Below are 17,655 nucleotides of genomic sequence, written 5' to 3' on the forward strand. Positions count from 1 at the left end.
CAAGCTTCACAGGGTTTTACACCATAAAAGAACATAATACTGTGTTCTCATTGGGTCAAATAAAGTGATTAGAAAGCAACATCATAAGCCAGCTTCAGGTTCTTCTGGTGGGTTTAGTTCTTTAACATCTTTATTTTCTGACGTCCCTCTCATGTATCTAAAATCTTACTGGTTTCATACAGAATTGGCAACACGTCTGCACTTCATTAGACCAAACCACGGGATAACAGGTCACACCAAACTACAAAATCTAAACAAAGAAACAGGAATCAGAATATGAATCTAGTTTACAACGTAAACGTCTGGTTTACATCCATTGGTTTTGTGGTTTTCTTTCAGTAGTTGCATCCTCTTTCACAAATGTCTATAAATTTCTGTTTGGTTCAGAGTGCTGTGTTTGATAAAAGATTCTGGAGTTAAGGATTTTAAAATCTCCACTGAATCCCTTGAAACTTTTAAACTTTCTTCAAAACATCCCTTCCCCACTGAGAAAAATAGTTAATCCACTCATTGTTCATGTGTTCAGAAATGTATTTTGCTTATAAAATGTTGAGCAGTGCTTTTCCTTGTTGTTATTTCCGACACTAAAGATGAAGATAATTTGAGTTATTTCCACTGACATCGAAAGACTAGACAATTTCAGACCTAGAGATTGAAGTTGGTAATTGTTTTCTTGAGAAATTATGTTTTGATTTTGGAGTTAACAATCTCATAATTTAGAAAAGCCACACATCTGCCTACACAGACACCTCTATATAAGACCTTGTTGCCAGTTTCCTTTTAGTTGTACAAACTTAAAACCTTTATTTTAAGTTTGTATAACATACACACAGCTCTAAATTATTTAAAAACTTTATCAGACATTTAAGACATTTTTCTAACATTGCTAATCATTTTGAAGGGCATTGTCTGTTACATAAAAATTGTAATTTTGCAAGCAGGCAGACTTGTCTTTGTGCGTGTGTGTGGAATAACATAAGCTGAAAGCGTTGTCATTGTTATCTGGCTGAAATATCACAATCAGCAGCTCAAAACAAGTGATTCAGAGTTATTTTGTGACATGGGTGGAGACTGGCTGGGTATGACAGAGTATGAGTCAGGAGGTTGCTACTGCTGAATCAAACATGCCTCTGGGCTTTGCTTTAAACAGACTGAGAACGGACGCAGCTCTGCTGGAAAGGTCAAAACAGGTCACAGGCCATGGACACAGTGGGAACACAATCCAGTGACATTTACACTCTCTCTAACCCTCGCATTTTATGCAGTAGCTTGTGCAAGTGTCCATCTTGTGAAGCAGATCTCTGCAATACTTCAGTGTTTATGCTAGTGTGAATAGACTTTTTTTTTTGTTTTATAACTCAGGTCGAGTCAAATGCAACTTAAACTCTGAAATTATTATTATTTTTTAATTCAGCATAGGTCATTCTTTTAATCCAGAGACCAAAGAAAGTATCTTTGTGTAAAATCTGTACTGACCTTTTGAGGTAAAGGCACTTTACTTCACAACACATCAGAGTGTCCTTAGACAAATGGAAGAAGATCTGAGCATGTCAAGAAAGTTCAAAGAGGTTCAAGTTTCTTCTAAAAATAACAGATCTTGCAACCTTCCAACTACAGGTCTGTTTCCTCGTACACCACAGAGTAGCACAGACCTGCTCAACCTGGAGATGTCACATCACCTCTGCAAATATCCAGCTGGGATCGGACTGGACTTCTGGATCAAAGCTCAAACTTTGCTGTGAGTTGTGTTCTGACGTCAACATTGAAGCTCTAATGACAAGTCGGAGTGAACTTTCCATGTGGTGACATTACTGTATGAAACTGGAGACTTTAACAGGAAGGTTCAGCTGCGGCTTACAGGCTTCTCCGCAGTGTAAAGGTAAGGACTTTATAATATCCATAGCCTTCGAAATCAAATGTTACTGGGAATAAAACAATTTAATCACAATTTAGTCACAGAAAGCAAACAATTATTGCAGTATGGTAAGAAATAGTCAAATAGCTGCTGCAAACTTTTTGTATAACTTATTTTAGATTTAGTTTGTCGCCTGCAGATCAACATGCTTTGGTCAGTTTTATTGTTTTTTGTTTGCTTCTTTGCTATTTAGCTGTAAAACAAAATACAAAACCCTAATCGAGCTTCCACAGCCCTGTATCCAATGACAATTCAGAAAGGAAAAATGATTAGTTTTTTTTGAGTCTATCCATTTGTAATGCGCTTTCTTTTATTTTTTTATGTTTCTAATCCCACTTCTCCTTCACCTTGTCTGCCTACAGTGTTTAACATTTTCATCTTCACTTGTGTGCCTCTTGCGATTTCTTTACCAGTTTGCTTTTTAAAATCATTGCATTTTGACCTTATGACCTTGCTGTGTCAGTGTAAATTTGTCTTTGAAAATAAGCAAACATTAAGAGTAAGTACAGGTGGAAGTGAATGTGAATAAACTGATACACATATTTACAGATTGACACCCTCCATGAGGAGTATAAGCCATAAAAGATGCTGGCTATTAATAGTGATGCATCCAAGCATATTAATGGAAAGTTGATTGGGAGAAGCAACATGGATTAACCACACTCTTGAGAGGAAAAAGCTGGGGGAGATTTATAAAGCCCGGAGTCAGCTTGCAGTTCAAGAGCCGCAACAAGACGTGTCCCGGACATGGATTTCATTCCTTGTGTGTGACACTCACAAACCAGAGACGATCTCAGAAGCCATCTGCTGGTTTTGTTTGTATTTTATTAAGTGTGTGATCTGAGCAGCTGTCTACCAGGAAACTTTAGATTGCCTCATCCTTCCCTTCATGGAGGCACAGATTTCATTTCCCAGCATAACTTGGCACCGGCCTACATTACCAAAACCATCATTACCAAGTTTAATGACTCGGTTATCGCTGTGCTTTGCTGACCGGAAAATTTGCTTGGCCTAAATCCCACAGAGCGTGTATGGAGTATAGTCAAGAGGAAGACGACAGACACCAGGGCAAACAATGCAAATAAGCCGAAGGCTGATATTAAAGTGAAATGAGCTTCTGAACTCCCAATTATCTTTAGGCCACAACACATTGGTGTAATAAAAAAAGGAGGCCCTGAGGGGCACTTAGATAATATATGAGAAAGCTGATATTTCTGTATTGCAGTAATTTTTGTAAATTGTTTTTAATTAAAAGCTTCAACTGTGCATGTAGTGAATCTAAATTACACAAAGTGATACCTTTTTAGTTTACTGAGCTGCACCTACTTGGGCCCGATTTCCAAACTTTAGGCACCTGTCAGGTGTCACAGTGGGAACTGGTAACAGTAACACACAGTTCTTAAATTATTTACTTTCTGTTTTTGCGTAATATAAGTCAGAGCCACTGCTTCGCATTGTAAGTTATGCCTTTAATAAAGCCAGTGTTTGGCGAATGCGCGCAGCCTGGATGTGAATGGGAAAACGCAATGCTCCGCCACTGAGGCGACTGAATGAGAGCAACAGCAAGATGGTGCGCGCCATGCAGCAGCAGCAGCAGCAGCAGCAGCAGCTCAACCCCCTGCTGTAATTCTTCACCGCATCGACAGCACGGCTCACACACACACACACACACACACACCGCTTTTATGGATGGGACAGCTCGTTTACATCCCAGCAGTGATTCTGAGGTCCAAAACCCAATGTCCGCTGCGTGAATCGGCGCTGAAACGGGCGGAGCGCTCTCACTTTGTGTGTCCTGTTGATTGTGCCTGCTGAGCGTTCAGAAGAGCAGGACTGAGGCAAAACAGAGGCAGACGCCAAAAACAAAAAGCTGGTGGCAGGAGCTGCGCTGGATGGCATTCCTCTCTGGGTTTGTTAGGTGGTGTGCTTCACTGTTTTGACTTCAGAACCTCCTGGGGGGAAGAAAGGCTGCGCTCCATTTCGCAGCTTTTCTTTTTCTTCTTTTTTTTTTATCTGCCCTGGTCCTTTGTCACAGTAGAGTAGGTCGTGATTTTTTTTTCTTTCTTGGTACATAACAGGATTCGTGGTGGGAGCGCTTCCTTTCATCAATGTGCATTGATGTAGCAGAAAACGTGGAGGAGATAAGGTAGGCACGGAGATGCTCACAGTTCTGGTTCCGGATGTTTAATGGAACTGTGCTGCTCCTTTTGTCTTGTGACATGTGAGTGTGTGCAGAGGGCAGCAAGAGTTGGATGTTTTCATTGATACCTAATTGAACTGAATTGGGTTGCATCCCCCCACTGTCCTTTGTTAGGCTTCATGATGTGTCTGTCACCAAACGCTGCTGTTCTCTTGTGGGAAACAAAACAATAATGTGACTCTCATCGGCATTTCTCTCCTCACAGAACCCTTATCTCTGGGAAGCATTTCGCTGAGGACGGTCAGCAAATAGGGGGATTTCAATTTTTTCCTAAATCGGGAATTACACATCCAAACTGGGATCTATGAGCGGAAAAGTGGCGAAGGCTAAAGAAGACAAGGATGCTTCCAAGGGTAAGAGACGAGCCTTGCCGTGCACGGACTGCTTTCATCCCTGAAGGGGAACATGCACCAATTCCTTCCCCCTGCATGCTCAAATCCCCCTCTGAGGTTGTAGAGCAGCCACTGGATGGGGAACCATTCCCAGCATGATGCATTCGGGTCGCTAGAGCAATGCATTTGCTTCTGTAGGCCTACATGCTGCACACTAGTTTTTAGATCACATGCTTTAATTGTATTCACAAACGTGGGCAATTTGGACAATAAATCCATTCTATAGACCCGGCTGCCTTCCCTTTGAATATGTTTCTAACGCCGGAATGGTAATTATTTCATCCTGTTGTTACTGGCATCCTGTTGAAAGGTCCTTTTGTGTTTCTCGCTCGCGCCGTCATTGCAGCGTGAGATCTCGTAGCCTGAACCTGTGATCTGTGACGCAACAGTGAAGCCCCATATCTATATTTAATAATAATAATGATTAAAGTGCTTTTACATTGCCACAGAGTTAAGGTTGTCAGAGAAACACGGCGGGACTAATTAGTCTACCCGTTTAATCCACGCCGTGTATTCGTGCGACTCTTACCGTCTTTTGCACCTTTTCTGTTTTCTTTTAAACACATGATATTTATAAAATGTGCATACGGCGATAATTATTTTTAAGAGCACATACCTTTATTTCCCAGAACTTTAAAGCGGCACTGTAAGGTGTTAAATGTTACTGATAAGTATTTAGATGCTTATGGAAAATTAGTAAATTAGTTTTTGTTTTTAAAGTGCAATGTAAAAGCAACATTAGCGATGCGCTGTTTATTTACAATGCAAAGAAATATAAGTGGATCTCTTTTTGTCACGTTCCGGATCAGTTTAAGGTGTTCACAACAAATCAATAACCTAATTGGCTTAAATTGGCAGCGCAGCTACAAGAGATTAATGTTACTTGTTGATATTATTGTGAAGGCTCTAATACACAAATAGCTGCAGTGTAAGCCAGATGGTTACATACACTTTATAATATATAGCTATATATATATATATATATATATATATATATATATATATATATATATATATATATATATATATATATATATATATATATATATATATTATATGATGGTTATTTCTAACTGTTAAATTACATAAAATGAAACAGATTTTTTTTTTTTTTACTTCTTCAATTTCACATGTTTGCATGCACCAAACATAATATTCAATTTTGGTTATCCAGTCGAGGACAATATGGCTGTACCAGCTAGGTTAATTCACACAATTCGTGAAAACTGGAGGCAAATGTAAAGCAGATCTAAAACACTCTTCTTTGTTGTGTGACGTCATGGTTCATCCTTTCAGATGCACATGATGCCACATTCAGCTGAGCAAACAATTATATGCAAGTTTAAATAAACTTTCAGAAAGAGGACAGGTTGTTTTGTCATGTGAAACAATCCCAGACGCAAGGCAGAAGAACTTGAGATTCTGGCTGAAGGCGTTAAATGAGCATCATTAGCTGCAGTCAAACAAGTCCACTGACTGAAAAACCACTGACAGAAATAGATAATTTCTTAAAAAGCATATAAAAACAGTAGAGTACACTTTTCAAATTAACTTGGCAATAAAGAGCTTCATTTTTGGAAATTTGTAAAAAAAAAAAAATCATTCTCTTCCACTTTACAATTGCATATAAACTATGGTTACACCAGGCATGAAGGATGACCAAATAAAAGGTTTATGGCTATGATAAAAAAGATGATGACGAAAGAAGACAGATGACCTGCTGTGGCGACCACAAAATGAACAAGAAGAAAAACATTTTTTTTAACGCTCATCTATTTGCATAATTATACCATGAAAACAGTAACATATTAATGCTCACAGCAACTCTACAAAGTACGTGACCTTCTGTCCACTGCTCCTTAAATCTAGCCAAACCTTGACTGACTGAGTGAAAATTAAACTCCAGAAAAAGAAGAAGTTTGAGATAAACTAAGGTACGGACAGTTTTTCAAGGGGTAGCAGTTCCTAAAAGATACCAAACGAAAGGTAAAAGCTGAGTTTCCCAACTGTTTTCTAAATATAGAAGAAAGCCCTTAGCTTTCACCCCAGTGATCACTGACATGATCACTGGGGTGAAAGCTGCCTTCATTATGGACACAAGCAGGCACTTGCATGGAGAAAACCACTCCTGACCCTGCCAATGTTGGCAACCACCCGGCCTACAAATTATTTCAGGGAAACAGTCCATTAAGCCAGAAGCACCTGCCATCTCTGTGGCAGTTCTTCTGCAAGCCCTTGGCCTACACTGGTTTCTAAGTCTCCCACTCCTTCATAGCAGAAGAAATAACCCATTTTGAAAACATTTATCACTCAATGGCTGCTAAAATTACCTTCAAATATCTACCATCATTGTTGTTTAAATAATAGATTAACTTTGTAATGAATCTTGTATGCAGTTATTAAAGCCAGAAACTGATTTGCTATAATTCACATTCACAGTCAGTCTCATAGTCCATCTTAGTTTCCTAAGATGTCCATTAAGCCTTAATGGCAGAATAAGTGAATGGTTTTAGATTCTGTAATAAAAATGTTATTAAATATCTGAGCAAGAACTCATGACCAACTCATTATGTTTCTGTACAATTTCACATATTCTGGACACAAGAAACTAAATCAGAAAACCGCTTTGTTCATAACCTTTATTTAACCACACTTGTACAAAAATTTGGGCTATCCAACAGCAAACAAATTACATGAAACATCTACAGCTAAAGGTTTTTGTGTCCTTGCCACTCGATGGAGCTTTAAAACTGTTCAGTGAAACCATCTCTTCCGGTCTTTAGATCCTTCTGTAATTGGTTTCAGTAATGAAGAGCAGCATATTTAAAAGCTTTCTTTCCCGGTTCTGTCCTGGTCGTTGGTTCACACAGAGAAATAATATCCTGGTAACAAAGACTGGAACCACTTGAACTTTTCCTCAGTAACTATTTTCTCAGCAGTGATTCATATCAAAAAGAAAATACCAATGGACCTTACCAAGCCCCGCCCAGAAACGCTCCTCGACAGTCCCACGTGGCTGCACGTCTCACAAACAAAGCCTCGCGGGGCTTAGTTTCTATGCGTAAACATGGCGTCTTTCGTTTCAACTGACTCTCTACAAAATATTTCTGAGTCGATTAGTGTAGCCTTTCTGGGATTCTCAAAAAATATCAGCCACGACAATGGACAGGGGAACCAACAAGTTCATGTCATCTTTTTTGGACAACATAAAGGTGTTTGAGCCACGCGACGCCTCCAACATGGTGCGCGTCGCAGCTAAATGCTACCGATCAATGAGGAAAACAGCAGATCCTCACACCCTCAGCATAAATATAGCTGTGGACAAGATCAGTGATGCCTGTTGTTCTTGCAAGGCTGGGTAAGTCGGGCATTCATGGTTTTGAGGGTTACTTTTGAAATCAGTGATTTCTGTTGTTGGCAAATGTTTGAGTGTTAGTGTGATACTCGGTGCTAGCGTGGCTAACACGATTACAGTTTCGTAAAAAGCCTTTTCAGGTAAAATAAAATCATTAATGTATGTCAGATACGGTACACATTTTATTGATCTTACGACGGTTGAGGTGCAAATGCGGTCGTGCACAAGCTTTGATCCAAGCTAGGCATTCCGTATCAGATTTGGGAAATCTGTGAATTTTATTTCCACAAATAGGATCAGGATACCTGACATCGCCTGTACAGATTCCCCACTGACAGTGGAGAACCACTCTTATTTGAGTTCTGTCGCAAAAACTTTGTGTAGATTGTGGTCTGCTAGTCCACAATCTACATTAGCATGTGTATGCTACTGTAGCTTTTGTTTGTGAGACGGTCAAGCACGTGGTAGCTGCGCAGTGACGTCAAATGGGCATTAGCCAATGAAACGCGGACCCTGTGGTAAGGTCCATGTTTTAAGTTTTAAGTTTTGTGACAAATGTGTCTCTTCACCTCTCAGAAAATGTCCTGCCTGTCTTCTGCAGGAGGAAGCTGAAGCCTGGTGAGGGGATGTTGTGAATCTGGGCTGCGGTATCAACATCAGTGAATCATGTTGTGTTAGTTTTCTCTGTCCTTGTGAAGCTAAGCTGTGCAGACAAAGTGATGTGTCAAAGCGAACGGGAAGCACACACTCTGAGCTTCATGCCTCTTCTCGCTCAAAACCCACAGATAAATAACTTCTATATATGCAATTTAACAGTTTTCCACTGAAGCATTTTGCATCAGTTATGCAGTAATTTTCACCCTGCTTGTCCTCACTGTAGTCTCATATCCCTGAAGATAAAGCCTATCCCGATTTATAAACTCTTTTTTTATTGTTATTTTGCTGATTTTGAACAGGCAGTTAATTTATGCCACATGCTTCTGTGCAAATAACTTTCCCTGCTCTTCGGTCATTCTGCTCGAGCCTCATCCCTGTGCAGCGTGCTGATATACTCCCCTCCTGGGCTCCAAGTGTCAGCCAGCCGATTCACGGCTGCCCCAAACTGCAGATATGAGCAAAGCACGGGGCATAAGTCTCGCATATTTGCTGGCAGATTAATTCAGCGCAAGAAAAGCCATTGAATCAATGGTTGCCCAGAGAGGAGTTTGTAGCTGCTTCATTAATCACAATGGAGGCAGCTCTGCCCCCCACAACACTGACACCTGCTCTAATCTCATCAGCAGAACTGCACACAGTGTCATTAGGACCCTGGTTTGCTCTTTGAGGAGATACTGTGAGTAGCCTGTGGTCAAGGGAAGATCAGCTGGTAATAATTAAGAGAAGATTTAACGGTATAATCATTAAGACGCAGGATTAGATGTCGGCGCCTGAACTGCTGGGTTTTATTTAACTCTAGGGTTTTGCAAAGGGTTTAAAATGCAGTTCCTGCAGCCCTGAATGTGGAAGTTTCTTGAAGTTTTGATGCTGTGTCAGATTTCAACCTCAAACTTAAATTGATTTTCTTTGGGATGATACGTTATTGATCAATGCTAAGCTGTGCATATGCAAAAATGCAAAGTGCTATCAAGTATTTTTGTCTAGTTTTTGGTGCAAATATCTTTGTACACTTGAAATTGTACACAAATAACTTGAAAGTAACTTTTCATCAAGAAATAGGAGCTTGTTTTAAGTTAATTATAAAATATGCAGTGCTTTTAATGTGCCAAAGAACTCAATGGAGTATGGATAGTTTTTCAAGGCACTATATTACATAGTATATTTGTGGCTTAGCAAATTGTTCCAGTCATATTTGAATAGAGCATGTTTACGTAGCAAAATAAACATTTTTTTTGTCAGATGTTCACTCATGCATGCAGCGCATTTTCTTTCCTTCATTTATCTTTTTTATGCACTGGTTAATCCTGTTTAGCATCAGCGGGTGGGAGCATTTCCAGAGTCAGTTCGTAGCTGAGAAGAAGCCCAGTAAACTCTGGACAGGTCGTCAGTCAATTAGTGTTCTTCTTGTCACTTAGCAGTTTCAGAAACTACAAATAAATTAGGATAATTTAATTGTCTCACCAACCTATTATGTTACTTTGTGTAAGGATTTATTGTCAGGAACGGTTACTCAAATTACAGTGAGATGTGTTTACAGATCAGTGTTTGTTCTGTTCCATTTCATGAGGTTTGCCGGATTTAGCCGGTGCGTTTGGAAAGGATGTGATGTATTTCCGATGACAGAGCGGTGAAATCGTTCCCTGTCAGATTCCTTCCTGGTACTGACGCAGATCTGATGATCATGCCTGGAGGAAACCGTCTCTGAGTGGCGTCAGGGATCCGCCACGCTCCATCTCTCAGTTGTGTGCTGATTGCTTTGAGACTAAGGACCCATCTCTGTCAGTGACCCAGCATGGCCTTAGATTGGTGTGTTGTAGTTCCAGTTTTTGGTTTGTCGGGATGAAATGCATCCACAACATCTTCTGATAAAGCACAGTTCTTTATTGCGCAATGATAAGTTCTTGGATTAGAAAAGGTTCGTTTTCTGCCTGACGTCATCACTGCCGAAGTGTTCCCTCCATAAAAGCTCAAATGCATTAGTCAGCTTAATAATCCACAAAGCTGCATGGCTTCTGAGGTGAAAGGCTTTGAGAGTTGTCCTCAAATGAGATTTCAACATGCTTCCTCTAGTTGTTAATTTGTAGGGGCCAAAGAACAGGGATTTAATTATTCCTAGTTATTCCTTCAAGCTTTTTTCTGTTAAATGTCTTCATTATCTTCAACGTCTCTATCTTTACTTATCAGAAATGTAAGATTTTAAAGTCTTAATAATCAAAAATAAATTAAAGAGGTCAAGAGTTAACAAAATAGGCTATAGATCTAGTAATATCATAGCTACAGATGTATTTCTGTGTTTTTCTGATCAGGTGAAGGAAGCCTTCCTCCTTCCTAAATATGCATCAGTGACTTTTGTACCTTTGAGAGGTGAAGGGAACTTTTAAACTTACCTTGAAGCTGCATTATGTAGCTTTTAAAAAATGTTTGTCTCACTATGTTGTGACAGTATAACATGAAACAAGTAATCTGTGAAAAAAATTGAGCTCCTGTGCCTCCTTCCCTGTGGTTTATTTATGCTATATGCATAAATGAACTCCTCTCAATCAGCAATAATCAACAGGAGCCAGGGGAAGTATCTTAGTGCTGACAGTCATGCTCATGTATGTGCTGTGATAACGGCAGAGAAATAACTCCTCGCAACATGACAACTGTTAACCCACTGTCGTCAGCGGCCATGCTAACTAGCCTGTGCTATCTCTGCAGGCTCTGTTGTGAGGATGGAGCTGCACCGCCGCAGAGAGCAAGGGGAAGGGTGTGAGCAGAAACAGTTCTGTAATGTTATAGTCAGAATCTTTCACTTGTTCTATGATATTTTCAGATAACTCCAGACTATAACAGTCTAACAATTCCTAGAGTCCTGATGCTCTGAAAACCAGTGCTGGCTTTATTCTGGAAAACACAGTGGCGTAAAGTTTAAATCTGCTGTATTTATGTTTTGTTACACAAGAAAGACGTTGAAATAAATGTTTAGCTGCAGATGTGTAAAAAAGAAAATGTACTTGAAAAATCATACTTTTTCCTACAAACTGCTGTTTTATTATTTTAGTTTTAATCAGTATTAAACACTAAATCTACCCAAATGATGATTGGGTGTTGAGCTTTTCTGCTTCAGATTTATCAGAGGTCGATGAGGTTCATCAAAGCTGATTAAAATGACCTAATTATTTACCTGGATTAATTCATTATAATAATTGTGGATCCAAACTAAAAAAGAAATACGGTGGGATTTGCTGATACCTGTACGCTTTGGATTACTGCAATTTACTTTCAGATATGCACTTCAGAATATAATCTCATCTAAATATAATCCTCCATAATTGTGGTTACGTGTGTCAAACTGGCAGATAACAATAAATTACGTTAATCCTCGAGGTCAGTATTGTGAACTGTGCGGCGGCCTGATCTGCTCCCTGTCCTACGATGGTACAAGGCGAATTGAGGTTAGAGATGCGTTGCAGATTAGAGATTTTGTAAAGGTGAAAAGTTGAAGCATTTCTATACTCAACCAAAAATATCAGCAGAAAATGGTTTTCTAAACTATTCCTCATCTGCTGCAGTGAATAATTTTTTATTCACTGCATATTTTTCATTACAGTGCTTATAACTTCACCATCACCTAAAAACAACTTCAGGTTTCAGAGACACAGTGTGATGATTAGCTCAGAGTGACTGCAGTTCTGGCTGCACTTGTGAAGACATACAGTACACACAGATACCTTTTCCAGGGTGACATTTTGCATACAATTGCACATTGATAGTGTACTATATTGATTATGTCACCTCATGCACTGTACATGTGCAGAAACATGTACATGTACATGTGAGATTATATTCTGAAGTGCATATCTGAAAGGAAATTGCAGTAATCCAAAGCGTACAGGTATCAGCAAATCCCACCGTATTTCTTTTTTTAGTTTGGATCCACAATTATTATAATGCATGTGCAGAAACCTCTGATATTCCTGGTGAAATTCTGCAGATTGAAAGGCACACCCAGATGCAGATCTGATACATGTGGAGTATCGCTTTGCTGAGAAGGTCTAGAAAGTAGCAGGAAAAATCCTGCCTAAAATTAGCATTATCACAACTTCACGCAGTTAAATCACATTTACCATTTTTTTTGCAATTTGAAAAGTCTTGAATATCAAGGTGGGAAAGTGCCCCAAGGTTTTCTACTGTATTTGACTCATAAACTGAAACTCCTCCTCTTGCTGCTGTTGGAACCAGAGCTAAAGTGTTGTATGGATGAATAAATAGTTATCATAAAAGTCTTAAGTCAGTTTCGATCTCCAACAGTTGCTTGAAGTTTGTCAAGATTTGAAAGGTTACAAAGGTGGAGTAAGAAAAAGAAAACTATTGGCAATAAACAAGATATCTGGCTGGAACAGAACAGGTCTGGGAGTCTGGCCAGCAGGCCTCTGTAGTGAAGATGATAGGGCCAAACGATGGCCTCGGGATGCAAGTAAAGAGCAGATTGCTTCCTTCCAGTTTCCTAACCTCCTCTAACCTTAAGGCATGATTTCAAAAGCCTTCTGAATTCACAGATGTTCTCTTAAAACAAGCTGTTAAAAGCAGATTTTGATATAAAGCGAAAGTATAAGATGATTGATGTTCAACATTAATTCCTGACATTTCCTGATGCAGTGAGGAAGGTGTAAAAGACCCAAAAGGTGAAAAAAAGCTCTTCTGACCTGAACCAAATGTTGCATCTGATCTTACTGGCTTAAATCTTGACAACATTGTGTTCTCTGTATCAGCAGGCACACCGTGCTCTCGTAAAACGTGCAGTGAGTAGTTAACAGGATTATCCGCTTCCTGGTCTTCTCCAGTCCTGCAGCTGATTTCACAAGCAGGTTACAGGCGGCGCATCACTTCAGTTTGCATCAATGTTTCATCTAACAAGAGCGCTGTACCTATGAAAAGAAACTTCACATGCCTGGAAACAGGATCCTGAACTGACCTGATGGACTATTAGATAAAATAGATTTTGAAATTAAAACAGTGAAAATGGCGTTATGATATGAGATCTATTTGTAAAATAATCCAGTTAAATTTGTCCAAAAGCTGGATGTGTGATATTTAAGTCGTGTTTGCTACATTGGAAAAATAAACAGTCTAAATCTAAGCTGTGTAGAAAGGGTAACATGATTTCGTGTTGGTGTGACACACATCAGCTTGAACACAGACTAACACTGTGGAGTTAGACATTGTGTTTCCCATGATGCAACCCTGCAACTGAATTGTACATTGTTTTGCATTAAAGTAAATGTTAATTAAATATTAATCAGTTAAACATCTTTTTCTCATTCCCTTAGTGGTCAGAACAAGTTAGTCATTGTTGCAGGTAAACATTTATTTATTTAGGTGCATTTATTTAAAAAAAAAATCATCACTAATGTAGCGTTTCCTCAGAAAAACAAAAGTAATTTGTTAATGAGCTGAAGCTTTGCCTTTTAAAGTTGTTCATGGATGTTGATGGAAACTGGAGGTGTTGGAATAGGGAAGCAGTTTGCTTATTAATTAAAGTCTGACTGACTGCGCTGAAGTCACCCGGCTGTGACTCTGCACTCCAGACGATAAACATACTACGGATACCGCTGTAACACCTCTAAGCAAATTGATCTCCTGGTTTTTATTAGCTCAATCTATTTTTATAACTGTTGAGTAGAGGTGTAATGATACAGAGGAAGCTTATGAAGCAGGAGGATACATGATATTCAGTTCACAAGATCAGGCCGAAAATGTTTTCAAAGATATTTTTGTAAAAACCTAAACTTTACTTTACAAATGTTTCACAAACTACAGTCTGTGTTTTTATACTTTTTCAAATCTAAGATGGTTCTAATGCTTAAAAAAGCTTTTCAAACATAATTTCATTTTCTTATTTTAAAACATTTATTGTTTCACATGTATGTTTCAAAGACTGCTCAGTGTAGAGTGATTCAGTTCAGGTTTGATTCTTCTAAGTGATTTTTTTCTTTACGTTTACAACTTTGTGTTTATTTTGTACTGTACTTTAGGTGTATTATGTGTTGGTTAAGAATCTGATTTCAGTTGCAGTGCTTCGTTTGGGAGTCAGGTTGTTTTATGGTGTTGCTTCACTTCTGTTTTGATTAGTTCTGGAGTTAGGGTTAGTTCTGCTTTGTGATTGTTTGGATTATTGGTTTCTGTTTCCACCTCATCAATAATCTTACCTTTTCTTTTCCAGTAGGCTCTCTGAGTGTTCATTCAGTTTACTCCTAATTCTTAGTGTTTTCTGCTCTGTGTTGTTAGTCTTGTTTGATTTTATGGTTTGGATTTGAAGTTTTGAACATTTCAGTCTTTATTTGCACTCAACCTACATTATGCCTGTTGATTGCATTTGGATTCTACATTTTCACTATTTAACCACATAACTATAGAGAAGCTATGATGCACATGCTAACTGCTAACAGTTAGCATATTCCCACAGTGCTTTATAAATCATTTTATTCTTCTCTAGCTCTCTCTCACCATTTTATTTTTTCTATTGAATACCCAAAATGCTAAAAAACAAAGGATTTTTGGATCCTGGGCTTTTGGAACTAATGTTGTTGTTTATGTCAAAAACTTCATGAGTGCTTCAAACGTGACAAAAAGATGTCACGTTTGAAGCACTCATCTGCAAGACTCATAATCAATAAAATGACTTCATTAAATGAAGTTGCATGCTGATGGAAATTACAAGCATGTTTCAATATAAACTTCACGTTTTATGAGATTTCTTGACTGAGCAAGCGGTGTCTATGACACTTTATACTGTTGTTTATTTAACATGGTAATCAGTGAGCTTCCAAATGCTGAAAGATGCCAACAAAACAACACTTGGGCTTAATTTAAAGTTAGAGAGGCTATTTCTGATCTAAAGTTGAACTTATGCTAAGTAACTAGTGGACTAAGTTTGGCTTTAGCTACAATATGCAAGACAAAACATAGTATCAAAGCGTTAGTACCATTTCTCAGAGAGAGCTCACTTATTCATAAATAATGATGGCAGAATTTGCAGCAGCAATTTGTAGAAATCAAAACCAACAGAGTTGATTGAACTGAAGAAAGTCACAGATTCTTTGAAGTATAAATGTCAAACCTACAATTGTAATGTAGAAGAGCGTCCACATCTGGGTTTAAGAGAGAAATATTTTAGAATTCTCGAGGTTAAAACGATGAAGCAAAGGTCAACGTATTTCGACTTGAGAAGATAGAGAAGATAGCGTTAAGATGCTAAATATAGCAACAATCCTTCTCCAGTCCCTGAAGCCAATTTTACAGTCTGGAGAAATGAGCATCATGCCTGCTCCTGCCTCCTTCTCATCAGGGAGTCTTCATTTACATAATGACATGCAGCCACTGCTAAAAAGACCCCAATAAGCATGAGAGTCATCAGTCAAGGATACCTAGCTAGCTTGGATTATTCTTATGCCAAGTCATGCATACTGTATTACACACATAGTGCAACACATTAGTTATGAGCAAATTACAAAGACAAACTCCAAATGTGAAATGCCATTCACTTCTCAGGATGGAGCTATGGACATATATTCCCATTGGTTGGTGCAAGGAACTAGTTAGCGCCACATTGAGCAACGCAACATCCTCCCAGCATCCTCTGTCTCGCTCAGTCGCTTCAAGCACTTAGCCTGCAAAAAACAGCATCAGTGTTATGCTTCCATTTGTGTTTGCAAAACTTTGTTTGGGTATGAAGAACGTAAGAGCAAAGAATCACGGAGAAGTGAATGATGTGCATTGAATTAAATAAAGAAATTATTCAAAAAACATGACAACGGTTGCATGTAGTCAACTTGCCACAGCAGCACAACCGTAGCACATCTGCCATCTGCACCGTTCTGAAACGGGAAGAGATGAAAAAAGTTATACCAGCCAAACGAGTTAAAATAATGTTTAAACAATGAGCATCTATTCATGAAAATATGAAGAAGCTGCTGATAGTGTGGTTGATGGAGAAGCAGCTCGTAGGAGTTGAGAATAAATAACTCTGTGTTTTCCTCTTTCTTTTAGCTGTTTGCATGCTTGTGTACACATACATGCATTTACATAGATCACATGTGCGCAAAGCGAAGGTTAAAGGAAATTACACACTAGGGAACGCCCTCTTCAGGGCGGAGCTTAGGTTGGGACTAACAAAGAGAATTACAAACTGTTTTTCGAGGCCATTTTGCTCCGTTAGCCCATAAGGATAGCATGAAGAAACGGAGCAGCTGAATTTTAACCTTAATAAATGGAATTCATGAATTCAACTCACTGACTCTTCTTCAACCTCGTACGTCAAGAACCTGACGGAGAAAGGATAATTCTCCACATAGGCTATGATTTGCAAGAACAGATGAGCTATTTATGATGAATTTTGAAAACAGTTTATTTTAAGATATTGTATTGCATTATGATTTTGATACAACATTGGTTGTTTCTAAGTGTGTTTTTGTATTCAAAGACTTGGAACAAAAAAATTGGAAAATTGACTTGGCATGCAAGTGAATTCAGTTACGAGCTCCAACATGGAACAAGTAAAACTTGTAAGCCAAGAAACTATTGTAAACTTATGAAAAAGTAAATGAGCACATAGTGGTGTTCTGAATGCTCCTGAAACCGGTCAGCAGTGCTAATGGCTCTGATATTTTCCTTCACAACCCTTAAAATCACGATCAGGAAACCTGCAGCAACTTCTGACTTTAGAATGTTTCAGTTTCCCTCTTGACAAACTTTTTCTTTGTTTTGTCAGATGTCAGAGAGATTCTCTGCAGTGAATGATCACATCATTTTCAATGTAATTAGAGGAGACAAGTCTCTGCCTACACTGGAGAGAGGGACAGATAAAGTGAAGGAGAGTTAAACGACGGGATGGAGAGAGGCAATGTAAGGGAGAAATGGCAGTCGGTGATCTAACAGTAATCCATACCAGCAGAACTGGTGTCCATGAAGAAGATGAATAGCGCTTTAGGGGGGATGAAAAGGTTACATGCAACAAAATGCTTTCTTCATCTGTGCTTGAATTTTACAGTAAAATAATTAGGACAGGGACAATGTGTAAATGCGTCAACCCCTTTATTTAAATATCATCTTATGTGTTGCAGCATGGTTTCAAATCCCAGTGAGCCTTTCTTGT

Source organism: Poecilia mexicana, unplaced genomic scaffold (assembly GCF_051168715.1).
Source record: "Poecilia mexicana isolate PSO_F unplaced genomic scaffold, ASM5116871v1 scaffold_10, whole genome shotgun sequence".
NCBI lineage: Eukaryota > Metazoa > Chordata > Actinopteri > Cyprinodontiformes > Poeciliidae > Poecilia > Poecilia mexicana.